The sequence below is a fragment of the Lycium barbarum genome, chromosome 11, assembly GCF_019175385.1.
Source record: "Lycium barbarum isolate Lr01 chromosome 11, ASM1917538v2, whole genome shotgun sequence".
In the NCBI taxonomy this organism is placed as follows: domain Eukaryota; kingdom Viridiplantae; phylum Streptophyta; class Magnoliopsida; order Solanales; family Solanaceae; genus Lycium; species Lycium barbarum.
Window position 1 is genome coordinate 93,185,928 of NC_083347.1, and position 9,139 is coordinate 93,195,066.

Sequence of the window (9,139 nt, forward strand, 5' to 3'; positions counted from 1 at the left end):
AAAGCTTGTTGTACCCCCAGCTGTCTTCTATATGATTCCACATTAGAACCATCTTGAAAAGGTTCCATGATAGCTATGCATGAATAGTGATGTCTTATATTCAGTTCAATTAACCTCTCAAATGATTGTTGAGAGTTAACTGACCTGATGTTCCAAAATAAGGCCTTGTCTATCATTATAAAGTCTGTGGCCATTGCCTTAGTTCTACTTGTTTTTTCTCCCATAGGAGGTACACTTTTGTTTCTGGGTGCTCTTTTTTTTTTTTAACTTCACTCTGCTGTAATTTCCTCAACTGCCTTGGATAAATGTCCCCCTCAAATTCTATCTGCACTATATTTATCTCCATAAAATCATCCTCTTGTGTATCTCTGATGCCCTCTAAAAGATCACAGTTTTGCTTATCCTTCTAAAGTTTCACATATTGTAATATACTAGTAACTTCTTCTTCATCATGAAAACCTACAAATAATCCCTTTCCTGGACTGACAGTCTCACCAGCTTGTACTATATTTGCATCTGCCAGGTAAGATTAATTAAACTCCAATAGTTGAGTAATTGCCCTTTCATCACCTGCTACTGATCTATTTTCAGTTGTTGCACTCTCCACATCTTCTTATGGAGAATTTGTATCTACAAAGACCTCTTTCTGAATATTGTTCTCTACAATCAGCTCCTTTATCTCATCTTTATTCTGCTTGTATACTTCTTGTTTTTTATTGTTTCTATTTGTGTACTCTTCTTCGTCAACTCTGTCTTCCTTCAAGGGCCCCTGGCTTAGGTTTTCTTGATCACCGTTGATGCTTCCTTCCTCACTAGTCCTATTATCCTTTCCCTCAGTCAAAACTACAAGAGTTTTCTGTTCATTGATATGTTAAATACTCATCACCTCATCTACCTCTTTGTCTACATCATTAGAAGTGATACTATTGTGAACATTATTTGTACATCCAACTGCCCAACCATTCTTCTCTTTATTAGAATTGCTCACTCCTTCTATATCCTTGTTTGAATCTTTTTGTATTGGTTTTTTGGCTTTTCCGGAATTTGACTCATGTTCATTTCTTGGTTTCTTCGTCTCCTTCTTCTGTTAAATCCTTAAACTTGTTCTGTATTTGAACTCCACTGCCTGATTCAACTTTATTTATTCCTTTACCATTTTTGAACTTGTCAGCTTCTTCGCCATAGTAAAGACTCTACTATCCTTGTTTGCATGCTACTTTTTTTCCTGGTACATTTCTGTGTCTGTAACCACCATTCTGCTGTTGATGACGATGATTTTCAATCTTTTCCTTCTCTTTTTCACCATCTTGAATTTCTTTATTCATTTTGAATTCAGGATGTAGCACTCTATAATCATCTTCATTATGCCCTTGAATCTTACATTCCTTACAATATTTTGGCAAAACATCATATTGAATCTTGCCATCCACAGTTCGTACTACCCCAGTTCTCTCATCCTCTACATTCATTCTTACATTTTTTTGGTAAATCAGCCAATAGATCCACCTGAACCTTCACCCTAGCACAACTAGGTCTAGTTTTGTTAATTGTGGTCATATCAAATTGTAGCTACTTACCTACTACAGATGCAAGCGTGAATAAAGATTCTTTGACAAAATAGGCTAATAATATATTTGGAAAGGAGATCTATGCTAGGGTGTTATGGTTTCCTCATCAACCTATAGTTTTTTTAATCATATTTCAATGATCGCATCTGATAAGATAAGCCATCCTCGGCTTTGATGTAGTGTGCATTCTTGGAGCCATATTGATTTTCCCCCTGTTTGGATAGTGGTTTCCCATGGTTCATTAATGTATGATTTTGTATTAAACCATGTTTTTTTTCTATTGTTCTTAAAATTATGTGGTATGGTGTTGTAAACCCATGGTTCATCCCATGGTTATATAATCATGAAAAATCTCAATTTTTGTAACCACGGATTTGGTGGATTTTCCGTGGTTACATATTTCATTTCCCCTTTATACCCCACCCTCCACCATCCACCCCACCCTACCACTCACCCCCACTCCCACCCTCCACCATCCACCCTACCCCCACCCTACCACTCACCCCCACCCTACCACCCACCCCCACTCTTATCCCACAACCACCTATATCACCCCACCCACCCCTCCACCACCCACTACCCCTCACCACCACCCAACCCCACCCTACCACCTACTACCCCCATCCTCATCCCACAACCACCCACTACCCCTCACCACCACTAGCCCCACCCTCATCTCACCTACCCCTCCACCACCCTCACTCACTACCTACTTATTTTTTAAAGTTCCTATTTTATTTTTTACTTGAGTTTTATTAATATATATAAACTAATTTATAATTAAGAGTTAAGGGTATTTTAGTAAACTTACAAGTTATTATAAAGTACCATACAGTCAAACCAAACAATACAAATGTTATTAAACCACAACAAACGATACAGTCTATCCAAACATTGTGCTCATTAATACAGTACAATACAATACAACACCATATTGTACCATACCATAGTGTACATTAATGAACCACGGGAAACAACCATCCAAACAGAGGGAAAATCTTCGAGCAATACAAAACTCATTAATATGTGCCTGTTTCAAAAGAAACCAATGTTACATTCACCTTTAATTCCACATTGAGATGGAATTATCTTCCTAAGTTCATCTATTTCAGGCTAATTATAAGAGAATTCTCCAACAACAGCATATTGGAGATTCACTATAGTATTTATACGAGATACTTCTGATTCTATCCAATTTGCCACTGATTTCCATCAATAATTGAAACTTCCTTAATAGGGATAGGCTCTACTGTTACCTTCGTACACTGCATGAGAGTATTAAGGGCTTTAGGGTTCATAATTTCGGAATAATTGAGTTTAGGATCATTCTGTTAAATTAAAGGTTTGATTGATGTTGATGTAGTAAGAGGAGGGAATTATGAAGTAGACAAGGGCATCGTTGCCTGACCAGCCATCCTAGATGGCTGGCCGCCGGCCACCAACATCACTAGGGTTTACTCTTTTTTAGGGTTTTGCATGGGAGGAGAGAGAAGAGAGCTTTTTCAATTTGAAACAAAAAGGTGGATACACAAATGAAATACCGTCAGTATAGTATTCTTCACACACTCATTTTTCACGAACTAGTTTTCTCCCCTTTATCTGTGACGTGTGCCTTGGATGCACAAATGAGAAGGAGCGCCTCTATTATAATAGGGGTTGTGACCTCCAAGTAAAAAAAAGAAAGAAAAACCCATTCTAAAAATAGCCACAAACATGGATTAATTTTGGTTATATCATTATTTGGATCATATGTTTCTATTGACTTACTTCCTTATTCTTTAATTTTTCAACAAAAGGGGCTAGACCCACAACTTCACCATTTTGTTATGAGGGTGGTATCTAGATCAATTTGTTTGTATTTTGTTTATCGAATATCTATTACCTTCCACTGCTTTTGCCTTTTTTTTTTTCCAACTTTTCCATTAAAACACAACAAGTTAAGCAATGGTTGCTTCACTTCCTGTGGATTGTCTTATAACGGTACGATTACAATGTTTGATCCACATCTCAGAATTAGGTGTTGATGAGCACATTGAACTATCCATGTTGACAATTACTTGTTCTGATTCTACATATTAACCGTTTTGAACTAAAAGCAAACTTTTTGGGTGGAATATTCACTTTATATAGAATATCTTCACTCTCAATAGTTACACACAACATGCAAGTCTATAGAATATAGAAATGTGGGATGCTCATGATGTCTACGTGTCGGATGAACCAAATCCTCATTGAATCTTATTTTTCCATTAGCTGAGGCTCTCACATGTTCTACAGTACCCCCAAAAAGACTCCTCGGATATGAAAAGACGTTTTTAATTGTAAATGAGTATCCGTTCTCCAATCGATTGATCTATAATAATACCTACAATTTCCCCCAATTCAACCAGATCGCCATGAGTAGGACTCTGGCCATGACATAATCCGTAAATTTTATTTCGAGTTTACCACATGTTAACAATTTAGTGAGACAATAATCAAAACTTGATAAAACCAAGAAACATTTAAAGAAATATAACCAAAGGTACAGTGCGAAAACATTTCTACAAACCATACTTACAGGCACAAGCTAAATAGGTAGGTCTCTAAACACCTTCCCTATGCTTGTTTCTGCGACCAAACTAAATAAAATAAAACCACTGATATCTATTCCTTATAATTTATACTATTGGAGGGGCACTTCACTTGTAAGGTTCAAAATTGTGAGGCCCAAATTAACTAGTAAAATCTAACACCACTTACATACTTAAAGAGTAAATATAAATAGGTATAAAATTAAATATTTCTAATTAATGTTTAGTTGTAGGATTGTAATTATGGATTGGAGGCTTGCGTCGTGCCCTTCCACTATAATCCCTCCACATCAAGTTTGCCACTTTATTTGCTGCATCAACAAACTCCTGTGATTCTGCTTTGGGCTCAAGTGTTTCCACCTATCATATATATCAATGTATCAAATTAATGCAAGTATGTATAGCAAGTGTAATGTCAAAGCAATGTTTTAGATTTTAGTGTGTACTCCTTCTGGCCTAAATTAGCAGTCACGTTAGCTCAAAGAAATTTTCATCTTAAGAATTCAAGAATAAAATTGGCAATTGTTTCCAACTATACCCTTAAATTAAAGAAGAATGCACAAAGAGAAAATAGTTAATCTACTTTTATTAAATAGGTGTGACTTAATAAATTATACCTTGTATTTTTGCATTTTCTTAATGAAAGTGAAAAGAGGTAAAGCCACAATTAAAATGGAATGGAAGAGCTACTAATTAGTAAAGAATGTTTTTTCTCCGTATTCTGAGGAGGTTTTAACTAAATATAATGATAATTTAATAAAAACAAAAGAAATTTACACTATCGGTATGTTTTTAGCATGTGTATTTGTGTCAATGTGTAACACTGGGGAAAAGGTGTTGATGCATCGATCGAAAGGTTGAATGGAACTGAGTTTAGAATTGAGGATGTGTAATAGGAAGAAACTTAAAATGAAGGAAAGAAAAATAGCTTTTATACTTGTAGTGATGTTGATACAAAAGAGGGGTTTTTAGCGAAAATATTAACTAATATACACTAGTAATAATTTTGATACAGGGGTTTTTAGAGAAAAAATTAACTTATAGATACTGATAATATAAATAACTTTATTGGCTTACGATAGTACTAGATTTAGATAGTCTCTTGCGGCCAGGTTAGAAATGGTGGAAGACGTCCTATTTATGTTAGCATTGCAGCCTGATTATAAATGGTGGAAGACGTCCTATTTATCATTTCATAGGGAGCATTTTGAATATTAGATAATTTAGTAATCTACAGAAAAATCAATATATTAAATTCTAAATATCTAAGTTAATTATTATACATATCTTCTAAATTATACATATCTTCCACAATAATGTCAAAGATATCTTTCTAGAAACATATTCTATAATGTCTTCTTCACAAAATACCCTTGATATATATATATATATATATATATATATATATATATATATATATATATATATATATATATATATATTCACTAGACTTCTAGATTATCAAGAATTAATTTTAAACGAAAGAGGGGTATTGAATGGGAGAAAAATAACCTGAACGTTGATGTGATGTTTTTCTGGTACTTCAAGAGTGACATTCTTTAAATCAATCGCACCATTTCCTGTAGAAAAACAACTACAATAACATTAAAAAGAATAATGGAAAAAAATAGTAGAAGTTACGAGTTCTCTTCTCTCTCGAGGGACACATAATTCTTTAAAAGCTAAAACAAACTAGTCTAATTAGTAATATTGAATCAGAAATGAATTTATGATTTAAATTGTATGGGTTTAAGTTCGAAATTCTACCATATATAGCTCATTTGATTTATTTAGCTCGACATTTACTAAAGTATACATATACTTATTTAGTGAATTATTTAGTACATACATGATACACCACAAATATTGTGCTACCTGAAATCTTGGAAACACTTCCATCCGGCATCTTATTACTTCCCTGATTCAATAATTGATTTACCAGCATTTTTCTTCCTCCAGTCTTCCTTAGTATTCCTGCATTGAGGACAATGTTTAGTTACCGAAAAATATTTTTCACAAGAAAATGACTAACTCATTTTCGGAGAAAGTCTTTTCCTTCGCAAAATTATCTCAACTTTTAACTTCATATCATTATATTAATCAACCCCTAAATATTATTTTGATACTCGAAATTTCATCAAAACACTATTCAATTTGCTAACTCTATTACTATCAATCTTTAATAAATCTCCAACCAAACACCATAAAACATTTTTTAGAAACATTTTTCTTTTCAAAAAATACACTATCTAACTTGTTAATTTATTACTATCAATCTTTAAAAAAACTCCAATAAAACATATTTTCAAAAACATTTTTTCTCAAAAAAAAAAAAAAAAAACTTTCAACTTGACAAATTAAAATCACTCCAAGAAATAAGAATAAGAAGAAAATAAAAGGGACATAGAGAACTATATATACTTACCTAACTCAGTATGAGCAAATGAGGTCTCTAAAACAAGCAAAACAATGAGCAATGATAGTTGTACTAAACGAGTCGAAGACATTTTTGAACAGTACTGAGTATTTCTTTCTTTCATAAAATAAAAAGCATGAAAATGATGTTTAATTAATTTCCTCCTGAAATGATTGGGTTTATAGAGAGTTCAAACATCAGTCTATAGTCAAAGCTAGGGTACCGCCGTACAAACATCTTGGCTTACTATAATATGGACACTGTCTTCCTGCAGTATTTTGAAAATCTCAATTCCTAAAAGATTCTAAAGGAAATTAATTAAATAAGTATATACAATGTAGTTTCTCCTCTAACCGTTTGTTTGGGTTAAACTTTATTAATGCATTTAACTTCTTGTGAACACATAAGTTGTCTTTATTCTAGCTCAGATTAACTGCCCCAAAGAAACATCATCTTTCATATGAGATCTAGCTTCACCTAGCTAGAAAATCTACCATTTTATAAAACTAAAATTCAACCTCAAACAAATGAAAAGGCTTTGAAATTAATGGCTAGAAAATTGTTAAAGTGTGTGACTATCTCATTTAAAAGCTTAAGACTTAAAGAGAGCACATTTATATTTACCTTATTATATTTTCAACACGCTTTCTCACGAGCGGACCTGATTCTTTTTACATGGGCGAAGTACTCTCTGTCTGCTCCATTATTATGTTGAAGTATATGACCACCTCATCTAAATATTAAGCTTTAGAGAGATCATACTTTTATTTACTTAATTATATTGTCAATAATAACAAGCTTGGTGGGATATTCTAATTATGTACAGGTACTAGGTGCTAAAACTTTCAATCAGCCATACTTTAAGCTCAGTTTGTCAATTATTTAAAGGGGAGTATATAAGAGCCAGCTAGCTGTTATGATTCAATATGTATCTAAATTAACAAAGCAAAAAGAAAGCACGCTGCCTTAGAAAATCAGTAGGTAATGGTCAATCATCATCAAATAATGCAAATCCTTACTCAGCTTTATTCAGTAAAAGGTACATGAAACTATATATAATTTCGTCATTCTTGGATACCATTTTTTGCTGTAGGGTTTACTAGTGGACTTGATCTATTATTTTTGTTCATTTAGGTTTTTATTTTAGCTACTCACGAATATTCTAAATTAAACTTGCAAAAATGTGGACCATCCTTTCAGTTTTCTACAATTGTATACGGTAAAATTCGGATTAATGTTAGACCGGTGAGACCGAGGATCAAGGGAAGGAAGAAACAAGCACGAGCGTAAAGGCTTTCTTTCGGACCGGGGGTATTGCACCGGAAGTAGTTGATCAGAAGAAAGTGGAGGAAAATCGTTTGGTCCGATTTATCCGGAGCAAACTCCTCATCACAGCCAGTCCGGTTTCTCCATGGCCCAGTTGATCGTGGCCGTTAGTCCCGTTTCTCCATGGTCGAGTTGATCGTGGCCGTTAGTCTGGTTTGGTTAGTTATGAAATGCCACGCGTCAAGACCGTTCTGCCACACTGTGCTGCCAACCGCACGGGTGTCAGACCGTACGGCCCAATCTTATCCTTTTAGGGTTTTCTTTATTCTAAAAGGGCTTTGTGTTATAGGCAAGACCCATAAGGCAAAACTATAAATAGGGGGCATTTCCCTACTTTTAAGGGTTAGCTTCTTGGAATCTAGAGCATTGTAATAACGAATCAAAATATTATTTCTCTCTTTAGTCCGAATCTGTGGAGTTATTGTTTGAGCTTACTTTTCTAGTATTACTATACTTATTCGTCCATAGCAACGTACATAACATTTATATCCAAGTTATTAACTCATATATTTATATCCTCAAATCATAGTGCACGAATCCATCTATATGTATATATTTCATCAAAAACCAAAATAGATTAAAGTTTTCCCACATATCCTATACCTCATCTACAAATTCAATTGATTACCTAAATTCGGCGTAAACAGTTTGGCGCCCACCGTGGGGCTAGGATAATAGTGGTCTTTTAATCTTTGGCTTCTCTATCTCTCTTACCCGTTAAGTCTTAAAACTCTTTTGTTCATCTTTGTGACAACGGACCAAATGGCAAGCAGTGGACAATTTGGTCATGTCAACAACAATGAGATTGTGGCCGAAAATGAGAACAATGGGCTACGGGGCTTACCAACAGATCCCATCGACCCAAATTCCGTTGATTCGAGGGAGGGCCTCAATCGGCAGAACACCGTGAACCAGGAGAATGCCGCCCAGCCGGCCACTGATCCCTTAAATACTCACAATGCAGTTACTTTGTCCCGGGCACAAGGCCGGAAAGTGCCGGACGCCCCGGATGATATTAACTTACGTTTAATTTTTGAAATGTTGCAGGAGCAGAGAACAGCTATTGCCGAGCAAAGAGTCGCAATAGCTTAGTTACAAGGCAAAATTGATTAAACAGCCCGGAAAGGGCGAAAGGTGTTGCCGAGCCCAGAAGGGACGAAACACGGATGATCGAGAGTAATAGGTCCGGAGCCGGTTCATTCACCGAAGTTCTGAGAATGCTCGAAATATTAGTGAAGCGGGTAAACTCAACTGAG